This window comes from Rhagoletis pomonella, unplaced genomic scaffold, assembly GCF_013731165.1.
Source record: "Rhagoletis pomonella isolate Grant_MI unplaced genomic scaffold, Rhpom_1.0 Rhpom_scaffold_00001, whole genome shotgun sequence".
Classification (NCBI taxonomy): domain Eukaryota; kingdom Metazoa; phylum Arthropoda; class Insecta; order Diptera; family Tephritidae; genus Rhagoletis; species Rhagoletis pomonella.
Window position 1 is genome coordinate 26,478,286 of NW_023458555.1, and position 19,499 is coordinate 26,497,784.

General features: G+C 32.0%; 1 protein-coding gene across 1 annotated transcript in view; it reads left to right on the forward strand.

Moving 5' to 3' along the window:
• The first annotated feature begins 700 nt into the window (after nt 1-700).
• LOC118742469 (diacylglycerol kinase eta-like) overlaps nt 701-19,499 on the forward strand; it is an 88,542-nt gene continuing 69,743 nt past the window's right edge. The window contains exon 1 of the mRNA XM_036474614.1: nt 701-778. The gene's annotated coding sequence lies outside the window, so the exon portion shown is untranslated. The remainder of the gene's footprint in view (nt 779-19,499) is intronic.

The following is a 19,499-nucleotide window of genomic DNA, read 5'->3' on the forward strand; positions in this document are numbered from 1 at the left end:
GATACAACGCAGACACTTCAGTCATCCGCTGGCCACTAACTCCAATACTCTGCACAAAATTGTTGTCATAGCCACTGCAACTGATGCTTTCAGGACTGCTGTCAATATCCGCTCTTCAACAATGCTGTTTATATATTGTTGACCGTTGTTAGATTTGTGTTTTCTTTTTTTTTGCTGTGCTGTTCTTGTTACTGAAATTGCTGTTGTTGATTTTGTGTGACAAGCAGTTGTGTCATGTGAAAATTGTTGACAGAACCGTAACATTTTTTGCATTAATTAAAAATAAACAATTTACCCTTTTTAAGTGTTAAATTGGCTGCTACAACATCAGAAAGTGTCTATATATAGATAGATATTTGTAAGTAAATACATACATACATATGCGTGTACCAATTGGTAGTAACATGAGTGTGCATGCTACTAAAATGATGCACTCAATTCCCAAAATTACTTTGTTAAGCAAATATACAAGTCTGTGTGTGTAGCATATATTTTTATCCTTATTATATAATCCAATATATTATTTTGTATTTAGGAATTTACAATCTTTTTGTCTAATTGTGATTATTTAATCAGTTTGCCTGACGTATTCAATAAACTTTTTGGCAAATTGATTTTTCTGTTGACAAATCATTTTCAAATAAAATTTGTTGGGATTTTTTAACTTAATCGCCTTTTTCTATTGGTTTATTTGCAGAGTGAAGTCTTCGATGAAATTGATTTGTCTGATTTGTGTACTGCTGAATGTAGCATCAAAAACGTTAATCACAGTTTTCAGGTAAGTTGTCTAACTTCTTTGCATCTTTATTTTATATTTTATTTTTTGTTTATGCAAATTTCCATATTAATTTTTAAACAAACATCTTGCGCTATTTAAGAAAATAACACTGAGGTGCTAGCGACTTAAAATATATATTTAACCTCCGTGTGTACATTTGTAGTATTTTTCCGGAAAGTTTGTAAAAAATTTCATATTTCTTCCACAACCATGTCAAAGGTTTTCACTAGTTTCCTGAAAATCAATTCCAAGCAGTTTTTGCTACTAAGCGTACAAATTCTATTTATTTTATTTATTTCTAAATTCTAAAAATTACCATCTAGCCATCAATATACTCACGAAACGAATACTATGTTTACACTTTGTTCACGTTGAGCCCTTAAATCGAGTTTATGGGCCATTTTGGAGTTTAACGTTAAACTCTGCTCTTCAACTCGTAGTTTACCATACAAACAAATTTCGTTAAACTCTCCTTAAACACCACTTTTATTTGGCGAGTTCAACCATTTTTACCTTCTTACCTTCCTTTTATTAGCTCGGGATGTAACTATGTAATATTGATGCGCCTAAAAGATGCAACGATTTCAATTCTCAAGTTACATACCTGATGACAGGACGAATGGCAATTATAATAGGGAGGTTTCAGTTTTTTAACCTGTAATTTTATTTTTTACCGAATTTGCTTTGTGTCTTTGATAATCCAAACCTGCAACCAACTTGCCGAATATCAAACTTGTAGAATATCAACAATCTAGCTATGAAAAAACCAAAAATGTGGCTCGATATAACTCTTTGTGCTGATTTCAAGTCTACCAATATTTTATTTGGCGGAAGTAAAAAATAAATAAGATATCAATGGTTAAAGTTAAATTTTTTTTGATTTTTTTTTTTAATATTAATATGTTATTTACGACATAACCTATTAAATAAATGATAACGTCAAAATAAAGGTAATTAGATGGTCTTTTACCTCGTGTAAATAATTTTCTCTTTTTTTTTATATTTTTAAGCCAGAAATACCTAATTACCAAAAAAAATATATATTTTTTTTAATGGCGTTTATTTAAAATTTGTTTTAAAGAGGTATTTAAATTATCTTTAAATCAGCATCAATATTTTTGTGATCAGTAAAATAGTTTCCGAGATATTATACTTAAATATAAAAAATGGAAAAAATTTAACCGCTTTTATTGGCTTTGGATTTTCTTTGTGCCAGATAATCTTGATATGGTTGAAATTAGCATAAAAAGTTTTATCGAGTCACATTTTATCGTTTTTTTTTTTGGTTAAACGGTTGGTATTCTACTAACTACGTTTATTAAAAAAATAAATATTATTCAAACATAGCTATATACTTACTGTTGACGTAATAATTATACTAGAAGGATGAATTAGAAATCAGATAAAATATTTTATATTTTTTCCTTTAAATCTGAAATAAAATTTTGGAGCTAATTTTTAACGGGTTAAGTTTTGCTTAACTTTTCTTATAGCTTCTACATTGTTTCGACTAAAACTTGAACTTGTTGAACTAAAACATTTTCATTAAAATTAGCTTTAATATACGTTCACCTTAATTACGCTTTATATAACTTAATTAGTTTTGGTTCCATTCCCCTAAGCGCTTGAATGAATATTTAACAGCAGCACTCGACCAACCAGTCAACCAGTTAGCTGGCTCTTCAAATGTTCAGTAAGTCAAGCAAACAAGTAGAGCAAAAAAAAAAACGATTTCAAAATGCAATGGCAAGAAAGCAAAAGTATGTATGTATGCCGGCAGTGTGCGAATGGGCGGCAGAGAGCGCCAATTCGCGGTAATCGACTTCAATCAAACAACAAACAACCGCCCACTACAAGAGAGGACCTCGGGCACTGGCGCGCGGGTTGCTAGGAAATTCAATTCAACTGGGTTTTCATATGTACATACATACATATGTACATGGGGCGTTCCATACAGAAATAGAAGGGGTTCATGTATTTGATTTGTTTTAAATTTTTAAGGTTGATGGATAAACATAAATAATAACTAAATATGAAATTCGAGCTTGATTAATATATCTTTAAAAACTTTGCAGCACAAAAACAAAAGAAAATCGGGTTAATAGTTCTCTAAATACCTGTAGAACGTGGGGCGAGGTGAAAATTTGAAAAAAATCACAAATCCACAAATCAAAATTCTCTATTAAACGAAATATTTAAAAAAAAAAAATTTTTAATTTTTCACATAAAAATTTTTTGATAAAAAAAAATAGTTTTTGAAAATATTCCTTCTCAAAAAAATTAAAAAAAATCACAATCGTAGCTCTGAGTATTGCGCAATATTTAAGTATAGTGTTACGGGGTTATGCATTTTTTTTACACCGAATTTGAATAAAATGAGTACATACAAATTTAAATTTTTTTAGAATTTTTTTGAGTCTGGAGTTTTGTAGCGCATTCAATTTTAGTATGAAACAGTACAAATTTTAAGCGATTAGCAAAACTGGCGTTAATTTAATTTTCCTTGAAAACTGTTTTGCGCATTTTCTTCGATAATAAAAAGAGCAAAAAGCCGTCAGCATAAAAAATATTAAAAATGAACGCAATTTTGCAGTAGTTTAAAACTTGCACTTTAATATCCTAAAATTGAGTGTGCTACAAAACTGCATACTCAAAAAATTAAAAAAAAATTAAATTTGTAATGTACTCCTTTCATGTAATACTATACTTAAATATTGCGCAATACTCAGAGCTACGATTGTGATTTTTTTAATTTTTTTTAGAAGGAATATTTTCAAAAACTATTTTTTTATCAAAAACTTTGTATGTGAAAAAGTAAAAAAAAAAATTAAAAATATTTTGTTTAATAGAGAATTTTTATGTGTGTATGTGTAAATTTTGTAATGTACTCATTATACTCTACTTCGGTGTAAAAAAAAAATTCATACCTCAAATTATTGTAGAGTGCATACTATATTTTAATATTGCGCGATCCTCAGAGCTACCATTGTAATTTAAAAAAATTTTTTTTTTTTGAGATGGAAAATTTTTAAAAACTTTTTTTTTATCAAAAAATTCGTATGTAAAAATTTTTCACGAAAAAAAATTTTATTTTCCTTTTCATAGAGAATTTTGATGTGTGTATGTGTGATTTTTTTTTTTAATTTTTTCCTCGCCCCCTTCTCGAGATATTTGGAAAACTATTAAATCGATTTGTTTTTGTTTTTGTGCTGTAAAGTTTTTAAAAATGTATTAATCAAGCTCAAATTTCATATTATTTATAATTAATATATTTGTCTATCAAACCTAAAATATTTAAACATATCAATCACATGAAGTGTGAACGCCGTCCATTTTGGTGTGGAACGCCCCACATACAAAGTAAGCTCAGCTAAAGAGCAAATATGTATTGTGGGTCACGCAAATACGGCACGTGCGGTAGTTGCTAAGATGGAAGCGTAAACTACTATTGGCGGGCACATCCGTTAAAAAGTTGAGTAATTGGTTGATTGAATTGGCAATTGATTGCGCTGATGCACACTGGAGCCCTATTGAATTTTTAGCTTTATTGTGACAAAATGAAAAAAAAAGTATTAAAAAAACTATGTATGTAATTGCATGCAAAATTTTATCCACCCGTATACGACAAGCTGCAGTGCTTGCAATGCTTCACTGCAAATGGCATAAGTCAACAATTACGACCATTAGTTTCCCATGAATAATTGATGCACTTGTGTTTCACGAAAGTGAGACGCATACATGCGCGTACATACTTTTATATTTATATGTATCTAGATTAGGATGGCTCACAAAAAAAAATATTCCTCACGATTTGGTTCAATCGTGTTTTTCTAGAAAATGCTTTAAAAATAAAAATAAATTTAAATAGATACATCCACATTTTGCTTATTTTTTAATCTCGCGTCATTTCAATTTTCAATAAGATTTCTTATACATTTGTTGGATACTTTCCAATGAAACTTTTACAAAACCTTTTTTCAGTACTTAGGCCGAATTTAATTTCTTTAAAAAAATCCCTTTTCAAAACCCATATTTCCATGAATAAATTTTTATAGCGAAATCGTGTGCTCCATAACTAATCTCAAGTCGCGTACGAATGACTTACGCTTCCATTTGGAGGCAGATTTGCCATTTGTGAGTGCTCGGAGCAGGTCCATATTTCTAACGAAGCTTATGTCATATAGTCGGTATAGGGTCTGTTAAGCCATTTACTATCCCGGAGTAAGATGCGGAGCTCCGACGAGACAGGTTCCCTGTCTGGATAGCTATGATTCACTTAAGAAGTGGCGAATCGATTTCTCTTCTTCCTCATCGATTCCAACTTCTGCAGAGGGAGCTTCTTGCTTTAAACCATCGATGGAGCGTTGGGGCTATAGAAAAATGCCCTAAGGAAGACGCCGACAAGGGCTCTTACTTCAGATATGTTTTATTTCATTCTTCAGCACGACTCTTATTAAGTCTCTGCCATAAGGATCTTGAGATCTCACGGTCGTCTCGATTAATCCATAAGTCATTAGTTTTGGCTGTTGTGTATTCCTTTGCAGAAAATATATCGGTGCTAGTAGTAAGTTATCCGCTTCGCTACAAGCGTTTATAAATTTATTAAAAAATTTATTTCTTTCATTTAAATACTGCAAGTGCCGGCATTTGAACCTGCGACACACAGAATTTATAGCCGACATCTCTACCTACGCGGCTGCGGCAGTCGAAAGTTTTTAGGCTTTTAAATTCATACTTTTCATATGTAATCAATTCCCCTCATGCTATGAAAAATATGAATACATTTTTACTCATCTTAAACATTTTGGTGACAGTCGTAGTCAAAAGTTATGAAAAACTAACTTGCAGAAAAGATGTGTGAAATTTTTTTTCTTCTTTAAATAAAGTATGGTATATCCTAGCATTCTTAGATACATATATGAGTTTTGCATACATATATATTTTTATATGCGTACATATGTATACATTTAAGTTATGTATGTGCCATTTTGTGCTCCTAATTGTATGCCTGTGTGAACGTGATAAGAACATCAATGGCGATCAATCAAGTTGATTGCATAGCTCGTTATTATCGAGGCGCCACTTTAGCACTAAATCATGCAACGATTTACCATGCTTCGACAAGACAGTCAGAGCTTCTTCTTCCTCTCCACGTTTCACGTATTTCAGTTAGTCCTGCGTGATCGAAGTACTTACATACATATATGTACATACATACATACAAGAAATCTAACTCGCTGTCAACCATTGATGAAAATTCTTAAAAAGAAAATATGCATTTGTATTTAAATAAATGTATTGGAATCGAATGAAGTCTATTGTCCATTTGTATAAACTAGTGTTCATCCAGCGGTTGAAATTCAACCACTAAAGTTGAGGAGAAGTGGAGTGAGGTAGGGTTAGGTGAATTAAGGCGTGTTGAGGTGAACCAAGAGGAGTTCATGTGAGGCGATTGGAAATGAGCTGTGGCAAGTTGAGTTGAATTGCGTTGGATAACATAGCATAACAAAGCATAACATATCATAACCTAGCGTAACATAACATAGCTAACATAACATAACACAGCATAACATAACATAACATAAGATAGCATTACATATAAAAATATCAAATAACATAACATAATATAATATAAATAAACATCTAAACATAACATAACATAACATAGCACTACATAGTATAACATAAACTAGCATAACAAAACACAACACAATACTATTTTAATATTTGCCTTTATCCTTTTCTTCATCTACATATTATATTTTACCTTTTGTATTAGTTTTAATTTAAATCTTATGATTAAATCGCATCTTAGCACATGTGCAGAGATTTCGCATTCGGATTCAGTAGAAGATCTTCGATAATAATTAATATCAAAATATCGGCGGTCGGACAATTTTTGTAAACGTGTATTTTTGTCGACAAAAATTCATATCGGACTTTCTATTATGAAAAACTCGTAGTCCCTTTACTACACGACCTGCAAATTATAATTCATCAGAGTAGAAACGAAAATATCACATAAGCTGGAAAAAAAACAATATGGTACATTTCTATAATTTTTTCTATTGCAAATTTCTCGCAAACAAAAAAATTAAAAAAAAAAACTATATTGTCCGAAAACCATGGAAAAATTCCTATTGTTGGTTAACAATTTTGGTTTTCCAAACATTTTTGTGACATCACATACAAATTTAAAGAAAGTTTATGATTCTAAATAATTTTTAAGCAAACAAGTATTTTTTAACAAATGCACAACCAACTTCAAAATCCAAATTTAATTTAGTCTGTTCATAACCCAATGAGAGGTCTAAACAAAATTAGTATGGGACAACTAGGATGTTGTTTCAAAACCGATTTTCGAGTTATTCGGAAAATTGCAATTTGATAAAAACGGTTCCCAAATTTGAAATGAAAGAACCATGTAAACCGGCTTTATTTTACTTAGCTTTCATACAGTGAAAATGTTAATGTTGGTATGAAGTCACTACCGAAAATTACAATACAACTAACAAAATTAAATACTGATTTTATTTAGAAAAAAAATAATATAAGTTCGTAGTTTTTTTTTTAGATCAGTAGCACTGTGGAACAAAAATGCACTTAAAAAAAACTTAGAGTGCACATATATCAGGTTTGATAGCTGTTGGCCATACGAGCAATGCTTCATACGCAAGTTTACTAAAGCAATTCCTGTTCTCGAGAAAAATAAATTTTCATGTTCCAAAAATCTGAGTATATATTTTCTTTCGCCAGGTGTTTTAAATTCGTCGTTTTTTGGATTATATTTGCCTTGTATGCTATTTTCAACAAATATAAGTGATAAAAACAACAAATTTTCAAAATTTCAAGAAAAAAATTTGGCCACTGTACTCCGATTTTTGGAGCATAAAAACTGGTTTTCTCGAGAACACGAATTGGTCAAGTAAATCTGAGTATGAGACTCTATTTGTACGGACGAAAGCTATGCAACCTGTTATATGCGCACTCTAGTTTTTTTTTTTTTTGTGTACCACAGTGTAGTAAAACAAAAAAAAAATAAAAACTCACGCTTGATCTTATTTAAAATTTTTCATATTTGAGTAGTGCTCTTACCGCCATAGCCGACTGATTAGATATGCCTACTGCTACTCGGAAGGCCCATGGTTAAATTTCTGTTCCCAGCAATATCAAAAAAAGTCAAACCTACAAGCGTACTTCTTCAGAGCTGGGTGAAAATGTAGATCGCTCCATTAAGGGGTTTCGCTTAAAGTGGAATATTCCTTGAAAACTTAGAGACACTCAAAACTTTAATTGAGCCATCAAGATTTGTAGATATGAAATAAAAAAACGGTTTATTTTAGAAAAAAATCCGGTTCATTCGATATTCGAAAAATTATAGATATCCATAATAACCGGTTAAATTGGGTTTCGAAAAACCGAATCTATGACCTTAGGGGACAACCCTTGAGGGACCGCCTTTCCAACAAAAAAAGAAGTATCGAAATCTGTTCATTGATAACCTCCTCCTTTTTTTGACGTCGGTTAAAAAAAGGACTGAAAACTGTATGTTTAAAATTAATAGTATACTCCCACAAAAAAACGCGGTAGAAAAGAATCATTTTACATATTAGTTATCAGCGGGGAACGGATTTTATGGAAATTGCCTTTTTTTCTGCTAAAGAGATAGAGTACATTCGATTAAGAATGTCCACGATTTAGCTTTCCCTGATTCCATGTATACACATTTGATGTTGCCTTTTTTTGCCTTTTTTAAGATATTTGCCTTTTCTACCTTTAAAAAAGTGATTATAGCATTTACAATTTCTTGTAAAGATTAAAAAATATACGCATGCCCATGCGGCTTATAGAAGCGCAGGGACCTCTTGCCAAATTGGTGTTGGAAAAATTCAAAGCCGTTTTCTCAGCAAACGTAGGCTTGGAGACAATAAGGGATGTGGATAAAATTGTAAAGGGCGAGGGAAACGCCCTTATTCCTCATAATATGTACGTTTCAAACGTTCCATATTTAAATTGTGCTCCACTTGTATCAACTTACGTCGAGCGCACATTTAGTACATTCAAGGCTTTTATTCGCGAAAATCTAATGAAAATGCTGCCAGAAAACTTCAAAATGCATCTTGTGAATCAATGTTACTACAACTATACAGATTAAAGTTTTATGAGTTAGAAACTCGAAAGGATAAAATAGTCAAAGATTCAAAGTACAAATTTTTCATATAATGAAACTAGTTCATAGTTTTTCTCTTTTTACTCGTAATATAAACATTTCTAAAATAAATGTATTTTTTGATTGTTCTTCGTATTTTCTGTCTTTTTTTAGTGCCTTATTTTGCTTTTTTTGCAATACCTAGTGCCTTTTCCTGCCTTTTTCGCTATTTTATTTTGCCTTTTCCAGCCTTTTTCGTTATTTTGTTTTGCCTTTTTTATAGGTTTTTAGGTCCTAAAAATCCGTTCCCTGGTTATCAGCATCAATATGGTAGAAGTTGAAAAAAATTCGCCGACATAAAATTTGTTAACAAATAATATGCGAATCTTTCATCATTCAGACAATTATGCCTCTTTAATTACGTACGTATATTAGGGTAGTATTTTAAGGCTCTCACCCCTAGCATTTTTCTATATCGAAAAAATATACCACTACTTTTTGCTTTGAAATAAAAAAAAATATTTAGAGGTCGCTCAAAGCGCTTAAAGTTTTCCATGTAAAATTCTTGAAAATCTATATTTTGAATCGAAAAACACTGGGTCTCATCAGGAGACTTCCAATAAAAATATCTAATTGTTTATTTAACAATTTTTTTAATACTAAAGATTTTTTATTAATCCCTCCATTGCATTTTCGGGAGTTTTTGGCGGACCTTCGTATAAAATATAGTTACTATAAGAAAATGTTTAAGTAAACAATTACGTATTATTATTAGGAATGTCCTGAAGAAAAAACAGAGTTTTCCGGTCGCAAAATATAGATCTTCAAAATTTCTATACAATTTCTACAAAAAGTTGTTTACCCATATAAAATACATGGAAAACTTTGAGCGCTTTGAGCGACATGTAAATATTTTTTGACACCAAAAAAAGGGGTGAGGGCATACCAATTCCGTGTTTACTTTTTACATGCATTTTTAGACCACCCTAATGTATATTCATAATTTTTCTGCCGAGAACGCGTATGAGTATTTTTGCATACATGCTTATGTATAAGTAAATACATATACGTATATGTTTGTAAACACCAGCATTGCAGTCTCAACTGCTATATTTGCTATATTTGTTATTGGAGTAGCAGTTTGCTGTTTTGCTTTCCTTTCATCCTTTCATTGATACCGATTCATTTGCACATACATGTTAAAGGTTTGAATTAATTGCACCAAATGAAATTGGTGCTGCAAAAACTGAGCAAAATTGCAGTGCTCATTTCATATGGATATTGCTTTATGCTATTTCAATAGCATGCGTAAATGTGTGAAAATGTTGCGAAACAATTATTGAATTACATGTATTTTTCAGCAATATGAATGCAAATGAAATGAAAATTGTTTGTGTTGATTTAATATTGATTTCTGTAGTCAATATAGGCGTCTGAAGGCCAGCTATTGGTCAATAAACTTACCTTGATTTGTAGCATTAAAATTTTAAGGGTCTCTAAGTATTAATTTTATAAGAATTAATTTAAAGTAGTAGTCGTTTTTGGTATACATACATACTTTATACGGTAGACTTAGCAAACTATGTGCTTTGCATTTTTTGTACAAATTCAATGTCATATATGTATGTAATATCTCTTTCCAAGGTTTCCATTTATTATTGAAAATGTATGCATTAGCATATATTTCCAACTTTTCGTAAGCGAGTATTTTGCTTGAATTTGCAAAACTTGTTGCAAAGTATTAAATTCGCAGCTGGTTAGCGGGAGACAGGGTTTGATATTTGGCGTTGTTGTAGTTATAACAGCGTGAAATTTACGCAGAGTTTTTAAGGAATCAGCTGGCATGGCAGTTGTTGTCAGATATAAATCTAGGTGTCTCCGGTTATGTATGTAGATCCAACTATCGTAAGAATGCTACTATTTGGTAGAATATTTCAAGATGCACATTATTTACGCTCGTAGACTTGAAAAAATTAAAGAAAACCTGGCCACCTAGTAATTTCGGAAGAACACTTCCTTCCGTACCAGAGCAAAAGCAGCGACCATAATACATTTTATTTGTTTTACTTACCTCAATTTTAGGAGCCACTGTGCGACAATTTTAATGCAGTTCAAAACAGTCCAGGCTTTGGTAATATTTTCTGAAAGTATACTATTGGCAAAAGTTGCTTTATTTTTTAATAATGGCCTACTAAAATTTTCTGTCTGGCCTAAGAAATTTTTAGACAAGTAGAAAAAGTGTTTTAAATAAATGTATAACAGAAATTAAAGATTTGGACACACATAAACATATAGTAAAATTTCATGGAAAATATTTTCCTAAAATATCTTAACCCATTTTTTTATTTGAAATAGATATCTACTAAATAAGTGATATTGGGGTTATTACCAAGCTATTGGTTATATTTCTATTTTTAATATAAGTATGTAGCCCCTTACGTAAAATTTATTTCATTAAAGGAATTGAGCTAAACATTACAAAGTTGTTTACTTTTCACAAATTTCACCAATTGTAAGTACAAAAATTATTACAAACACTACACAATGGGCCGTATGAGTAAAAAGTGAGGAATTTCTTTTACTTGGAATTTCATACCTTATATGTACTTCAATTTTGTTAGTAAAAAAAATATTTTGTTAGAAAAGGCAATTTCTTATTTTTATTCTACGGCCCAATTATCTTATGATTTTAAGCTCAACCACCTACATATAACTGAAATTTAAAATGAAAGAAGGCAAAGAAAACGTCGTACTTATTTTTGTAGTAAACATTTATTTTTTGTTTAATCAATCCTGCCATTTATGCTTTTTGCTATTTAAATTTAGTGCGACATCTCTTAACAAAATAATTACCTATAATTTTTTCCCAAATATTCATCTGAACGACTGTCTATGTAGCTATTTACACAAGATTATAACTGTTTGCTTGATTGCCCCGCAAACATATTCTGAGCGTTCAGAATATATGAGTCCGAAAGGAGTCATAGGTAGGTAAGAAATGTGAGTTTCAAAAACAAACAATTTTTTACTCTTATATGAATCTTTTAGGAGTCATATATGCCAATATAAAAATAACAAAGACCCGAAATTTATATCTAAACTATATGAAAAATAATTAGGAAGCAAAAAATAAACAAAATTTAGCTGCGGCAGCTGCTATTATATGAATGTTGCAATAAACATATATATGTATGCGCAGAGGTATGTATGTATATATGCAACGGTATTTGAAATGAATGCCCTTGCAAACATGGCTCTAAAGTAAGTTCAATAAGAGTCGAAGAATAAGGCCAATAAGACTCACAGAACAGCATAAAATAATACTCCAAAAGTAGGCATTTAGAGGCCAATAATAGTAATTTAAGAGCCTAAAAAAAGAATCCGCAGTGGTTCATATTGAGGCTCATTTGATGTATGAATTTTAGCTCATATAATTCGACCTTAGCAGGACGGGAAACACCCTCATTTCGGACTTTTAAATAAGCTCATTATGAGCATAAAGGCTTCGAAATGGGACTCTCTAAAGACTCATTTATGCCTCCAAATGTTTGCTGGGTATAAACTTATTTCATAAATATGTATTGCGTTTAGAAATTAATGTTTTTCATTCATTTCCATTTATAAGTATACTTCGTTTACCTTGAAAAGTTACCCCAAATTTAAGCCTCGTCTAAGAACACTTTTTGTGTGTACGTAAATTGCCACTTGTGATTTGTCACCCTACCGCTTTCGAACTGTACTAAAGCAATACCAAAGAAAAAATTCAATATTGTTCATTCTGATATCTTTGATTTGATTCAATACCATGCTTTTAGTACATCGTTTTGTTACTTGAAACGAAGCTAAGGTTTTGACATTTTTATCTCGATTCTTGAACACAGTGAACATCGTCCTGGTTTCTGTAATTGGGCTTAGCTAATTTAAAAAATATGTGAATGCATATTTTCAAGGTTCTATGCACCGCCAGTCGGCGAACAGTTAAAATGTTTCTTCGACGTGTTCGCCTCAAAGCTCGTGGAAGAGAAGACCGAACATTTCTATTCTTACTTCTTAGCTCCTTTGCTGCCGATTGAGGTAGATGAAGGTCGTCATCGTAACATTTTTCATTATTGCAAACAGCATTTTCCTCCTATGACTGCACCGATATATTATACTAGAATCCAGATATACCATTGACTTCTGAAAAGCAATTTCTTTGCAAGTACTTTTCAATTTGAATATCTGACAACGAAGCCTTTTCTATCTAAAAAATTACATTTATTTAAACGTGAAAAAGAAGAAAAACTTACACAAATAGCAAAAGGGGCGACTGGTAGCTCCAGCGGTGGCAATATATCAAAAACCAAAACTTGCTACGGCAGGTTCATGCAAGCGACTAAACACAATACAAATATACAAAGCAACAAAAACAGAAAATAAAAGTAAGAAGATAATATTTAGAATTTTACGAAGTAGTGTGGTGAACGAACACCCCTGTTGTCACTTGGAGGATAAAAATAAAACAAAATATATTTTTATATATGTTGAAAGTTCTTCCAGATTATAAACTGACATATTATTTTATCGTTTTTTTTTTTGGAATTAAAAGAGACTTACGTTATTTTCTATTATTATTGTACTATTATTTCCATCTGCCTCCATATAGTCGAAACACTCATATTTAATATCCTTGCTTCCTATATCAAAACAAGAGTTTTCATAAAAAGTTGACTTACCAGCTTTGTTGGACTCGAAGCTAGCGATTCACTTTCAGTTAGAATATAAACGAATACGTCAAACTTTTAAGATACTCGCAACTTGGCAATTCTCATGAAAAGAATGACTAAGCGATGTATATTTAAGTTACTCTTTTATCAGACTTACATATTTGAAGAGGCAATTCCTAAAATAAACAAATGTTATGCAAATCTGTGCAAGAATATAGTTTGTATGTATGTATATTTTTAAAACAAACAACTAAGCATGATAAATGGGAAACACGCGCCCCTAAGGCGAATGAAATGAGTTGCATTAAAATTAATCATTCATACGACCGACCCGCAGTACGACACACAAAGATGCTATGAAAAGTGTGTGCATAAACTTGTGTACATATGTATGTATGTATGTATGTATATAAATAGAAGTTATTTCTTTGTTGGATTTCAAATGTGTTTGAATAAAAAAGAGACTGCTTATTGAGAGTTCAATCAACTCGGAAATAAATAGGAGTGTAGCATAAACTTTAGAAGCCTACGCTTAATTCGATGCACATATGTAAAAATTGTTTAATCATACATATGTATATCTAACCATAACAACTCCAAGGCCCAGCAAACATTTTCATAAAAGTGCCATAAATCATAACAATATTTGTTCAAAAACCTATTGTGTTAATATTAAACAGGATCATGCGAGAAATCTATTTACATATGTACATATGTATGTATGTACATATGTATATAAAAGAGCAGCTGTTTAAAGTTTGTCATCGATAGACTATATGTATGTTGCCGTGGTTCAATTGTAGAAAGACGCGTACCTGTGCGTTCGTCTCGACGAAGAGAAGCTTAATGGCTACGTTCAAAGATAGCTGCCGCCCGCTAAACATTTTAATTAAATTACATTGATAAAATTAATTAGATATCGCAACGCGGGTGTTAAATAAAAAGGGCTTAAAAAATATCGTTAAAAAAAGTATTTTTTGAGAGGGCTGCCACCTGTTTGAACAATTCAATTTTATTAACTTTATTACGTAAAGGAAATATTACAATATGGGTGTCAAACGAAAAAGGTTTAAGAAAGCTCATTTCGAAGAATATACTACAGAAGTTTGCCACCTGTTTTAATTATTAAATTCGATTAAACAATGTATATAAAATAAAATTGCTCACGTTTTGACATTGATATACTTTATGTTGGCGTGGTCCGATTGCGGAAACATGTAAACCTACGTGGTTGCTCGGCGTGGAGATGTTTTATATCTAGCTTAGAACAAGAAAAGAGTTGCCACATATTAAAAAAAATTAAATTAAATGAGTTAGTACAATATGGGTATCAATCGAAATAGTTTTGGAAAAGCTTAATTTCTAAAGTACATATTGGGGGGCTGTCGCCTGCCTACAAAATTAAAACCAACTTGACTTAATGGAAATAAGTAATTGAAATATATAGGTTAAATAAGGTCGCACTTTGAAAACGTTTTGAAAAAAGTTGCCACCTGTTCAAAAAATTAAGTTCCAATAATTGAATAAGTTAAATGAATTAAACCTTTGTGGCTATTAATCGAAATTATTTTGAATAGATATAATATCTAAACTAAACTATAGGGTCTCCACCTTTTTAAAAAGTCAAATTCTATTAAAATTAAGGGAATAAGGTAATTGGATTATGTGTCACAATACGGGTGTCAAATGGAGGAGGTTTAAGAAGGTTTATAAAGTGAAAATATTGTGAAGAGGACTGCAAGCTGTTTGAATAGTCGAATTTAATAAAAGTATGCACAAGTTATATGAAATATTAAAGTATGGGTGTCAAACGTTGGTTTAAAAGGGTTGCCACCTATTTAAAAATAAAAATAAATTCAAATACTCAATATGTTAAATGATTTATATAAATGTGCATATCAAGCAAAATACTTTTGAAAAGTTTTATTACTAAACTACTTATAGGAAGGTTTCCACCTGTTTAAAAAGTCCAATTCCCGTGGGATTAAGAGAATCAGTTAATTCAAATTTATATGTATCACAATATGGGTGCAGGAGGAAAGAGCTTTAAGCAGGTTACGGTTTGAAAATATTTTGAAGGGGGCTAAAAATAAGAAATTTTGAAAATCTTCTATGTATTTTGCTGAGTTTAAATATGTACAGTTTTATTGAAATAACTTACTGCTAATGTAACACGCAGAAATTTCATACATTCAGCGAAGCGGGTAAGGACGAACTAGTTTTTGTTTAAATGCGCTGCTATTTAAAAGCTATTGAGTGGAGTTAATCAAAAATGGCGACGGAAAATGGCAAATACTTCAGAAAATTATTATAATTCAAAATTTTGACCCTTTAACTCAAACGTAATTAAGGATTCAAAGGGAAAAAGTGAAACCTTATTATAAAAAAAAAAAAAATATTTTTTTATGTGTACATATATTTCCTTTACCATCCTTAGGTAACTAACTTCAAGAAATATTAGCATCTCACACTTTTTTTTCTTTCGCATTTCTTGAAAACAACCCATTTAGGTGCTTTGTTTCTATAACAACCAACCGCAGCTGTATATTGATACTTAATTTAAGCCGAAGATATTAATTAAAGCACAGGTGCTGTGTGCTACCCAACTACCCTCGACGTGGGTGCAGTGAATTGTGAAAATCATCCAGCACGTTCGTGGAGGCAATGCCACGATAACTGCAGCGCTTTTTCAATGATGACTGTAGTCAACCGTCAACGGCTACTAGTAGAAGACCTTTTGGTTTTTTCTCTCTTTTGATTTATGCTTTTGTTTCCTTCTTATGGGAAAATACCAAAAAAAAATACAAGTAAAAGCAGCAAAAAACCTTACACCAAATGACAGTCTGCCGTTATAAAAAACTTTAATCGATTAAACAAAGGCAGTCATTTGCACGCGCGGCCGCTTTAAAGGCTGGGAAATTTTATGCTCATTAAACGCAATACTTACACAGAAGGTAACAAAAGAGGTCACAAAATGATCGATTTGAAAATAATGTATTGCGCATTTTTAAGCTTGATTCTGGAAAATAAGGTGAAAAATTGAAAACGCTAAAGATTAATTTATGTGATTATGACTAAGGCTGAAAAATATGTATCAATTATATGAGGGTATTAGAGAAATTTTCGTCAGAAATGTAAAGCGGCCACATTAGAAAATGAAATAGCATGCAACTGGTGCTGGTGTTAGAACAACTGAACATAGAACTACATACATAAATGAAATTCAAATATTATAAGCACATAGAAGTGTTTTTTTTTTATTTTGAAGTGACGGATTCCAAGCCCAGCGCACAACCCGGTTCTGCGGGTTCACCTTTTCACAATTAACTCACTTCCGAATGGGTGTTCGGCGTCTACCAATATAATACTTAGTGTAAACTATGAGAGCCGTAATCTGCTTGAACTGCACGCAAAATAATCGTCACTCCCTGGTGAATGGCGATCTAAAATATTTCCCACACACTCAACTTCTTCATCCGGAACCATCCGTTCGAGAGAAACATTTTGCGGAAACTTTACGGCCTTTGCGCGTTGGTATGGTGTAGACTGCAGATAATAGAACTATAAGGTGTACAAGCTTTGCCTAGTGCTGCGAATTAAAATTCAGCAGCTCTTCTGGGTTGGCCACGTAGTACGACAGATAGAAACGTGAATCGTAGTGCTGGTAACAGAGGAAGAGGGCAGCTTCCTTTTCAGTGGATAGGGACTTGGCTTCACTTGACGTTTTCGATCAGAGTCCGTCGGCACAGAAAAACCAAATGGCTGGCGTGCTTTGTTGTACTAGGAAATAATCGCTGAGGCAGTTACAGCGTTAATCAAGAAGAAGAATAAGTGGGGGCTGTAGTATTCTCTGAAATGCTGGATGCCTCTCTCTTATTCTCACTACTTAACTTTCCAACTGCTGGAAATCGAATGCGAATATGGGGTATTAAAAATAAATAAACCAAAAAATTATAGAATTTCTCACATAGCCAAGAAGCTCTCTATTCCCATCAAATGATCTGGTTTCCTAAAAAAAAAGTCGCTTATATCTATTTGGCAGGAAGGGTACGAAATTTTCGATTAATGAAGCGTTCTTTATTTTTTATGACTATGGGTGTAAGTTAATAAATTTTCGTAGGTATTTAGAAAGTAGGTAAAGTATCGACATTCCTCATGCAAATTTAATTTGTAATATTATAACTCGAATTTAAATATCGCACATTTTATTCAATGGCTATGGCGCGGCGAAGCCCGCGGGGTATTTTCTAGTTAAAGATATTTTTAAATCAAGAATTTCGCAACTAATTTTGTTTGATACCCATATTGTGCTTAAAATATTAAGCTTACTTTATCAATTTACATCACTGAATTAAATTTTTCAAATAGGTGGCCACACGCTTTAAAAATATTTGCGGCAGCAAACTTTCTTAAACCTCCTAAATTTTGCACACGTCGTGTAATATTTCATTTATGTTGTCAATTTAATCGAATAACATTTTTCAAACAGGTGGCAACCTCAAATATATTAACAACAATAAAATTTCCCTAAACGTCTTTAGTTTGATGTCCACATGGCAATATGTAATTTATCCTAATTATTCAAATAAATTGCAATTTTCAAACAGGTGGCATTTTTCCACAAAAATACTTTCGGCAATAAGCCTTTCTAAACCCTGATCTTTTAACAGCAATGCTTCTGTATTTTCTTCATCTTATCTAACTTCGACAGGTACAAGTATGCAGACAAAAATTTAAAAAAAGGTTGATTTGGATTCTGCTGACCTACTAAAGACTTTCGGCCTTATTCATAAAAAAAAATAAAATATATATAAAGTCAAATTTTCATGCAAATTTTCTGTTTATAATAGTTATAATATACAGGTAGATGGGTATAGCTCGCAAAATAAGCTGGAAGTGGTTTTGATTAAAAGCAATACAAAATAATTTGTGAAAAATGCACATCTAATGGGGTTCTCCGATATTAACAAAATTAGATAGTCAAATCGACTGTCCTTTGTCTGGAAAAACTCTAGTGCGTAACAGCAATCATCAGCTCAACCAGGCCGACTACACACATACTGGGCGTCCTACTCCAGCCGTCTACCCCTTCTACTTATAATGGAGGAAAACATTTTTTATTGGAATAACTCAAAACTATGAACTACCATGTCGGGGATGCTCTATCTTTTGGTCGTATGACCGGCTTCCTCTGCTGTTCCTCTGTAAAAATATGAAATCGTGCCAGGCGAACCGGAAAAATTAGGTCCGAGCCTATTTCATCATCGGAGATCAACCACCGCCTGTCGCAGATGAAGAGCTTTCACACAACTCCATTCTGGATATTTTAGCAGATAAAACTATTTTGTGCGATTTGAAGATTTGAAGATGCTCCGATGATACTTACCACCTTTTCAAATATCCACTCTTATCAGGTCATCTAAGATCCCCCTCACTACGGCAAACAGCCATCGAAACTTCCAGTTTTTGTTCAGTTTTCCTAGGGGCGGCGGCATTAAAATTCCCACCTTACTTTTCCACATGCATTTTCGGACCACTCTAATGTACATAAATATGTATATCGAAAAAATCCAATTAATTTTTCAACGCACGTGGTATCTCTGCAAAGTAAAAACTTGTTGAAACAAAGTTGTGCCTCTGGTTTTATTTTTTTTTTTTTTATCGAAAAGGCAATTCTGCAATTCTAGTGTAAGCGCACGGGCAAGTTTTTGCGTTCAAACCAAAAAAAAAAAATGCCAGTTAGGTGCAAATTTGTGTGCTGCTAATTTAATTTCACATTGTAAATTGCAAACTTTGAATCCTTTTGTGCACGCGATTACATAACGGGTGATTTTTTTGAGGTTAGGATTTTCATGCATTAGTATTT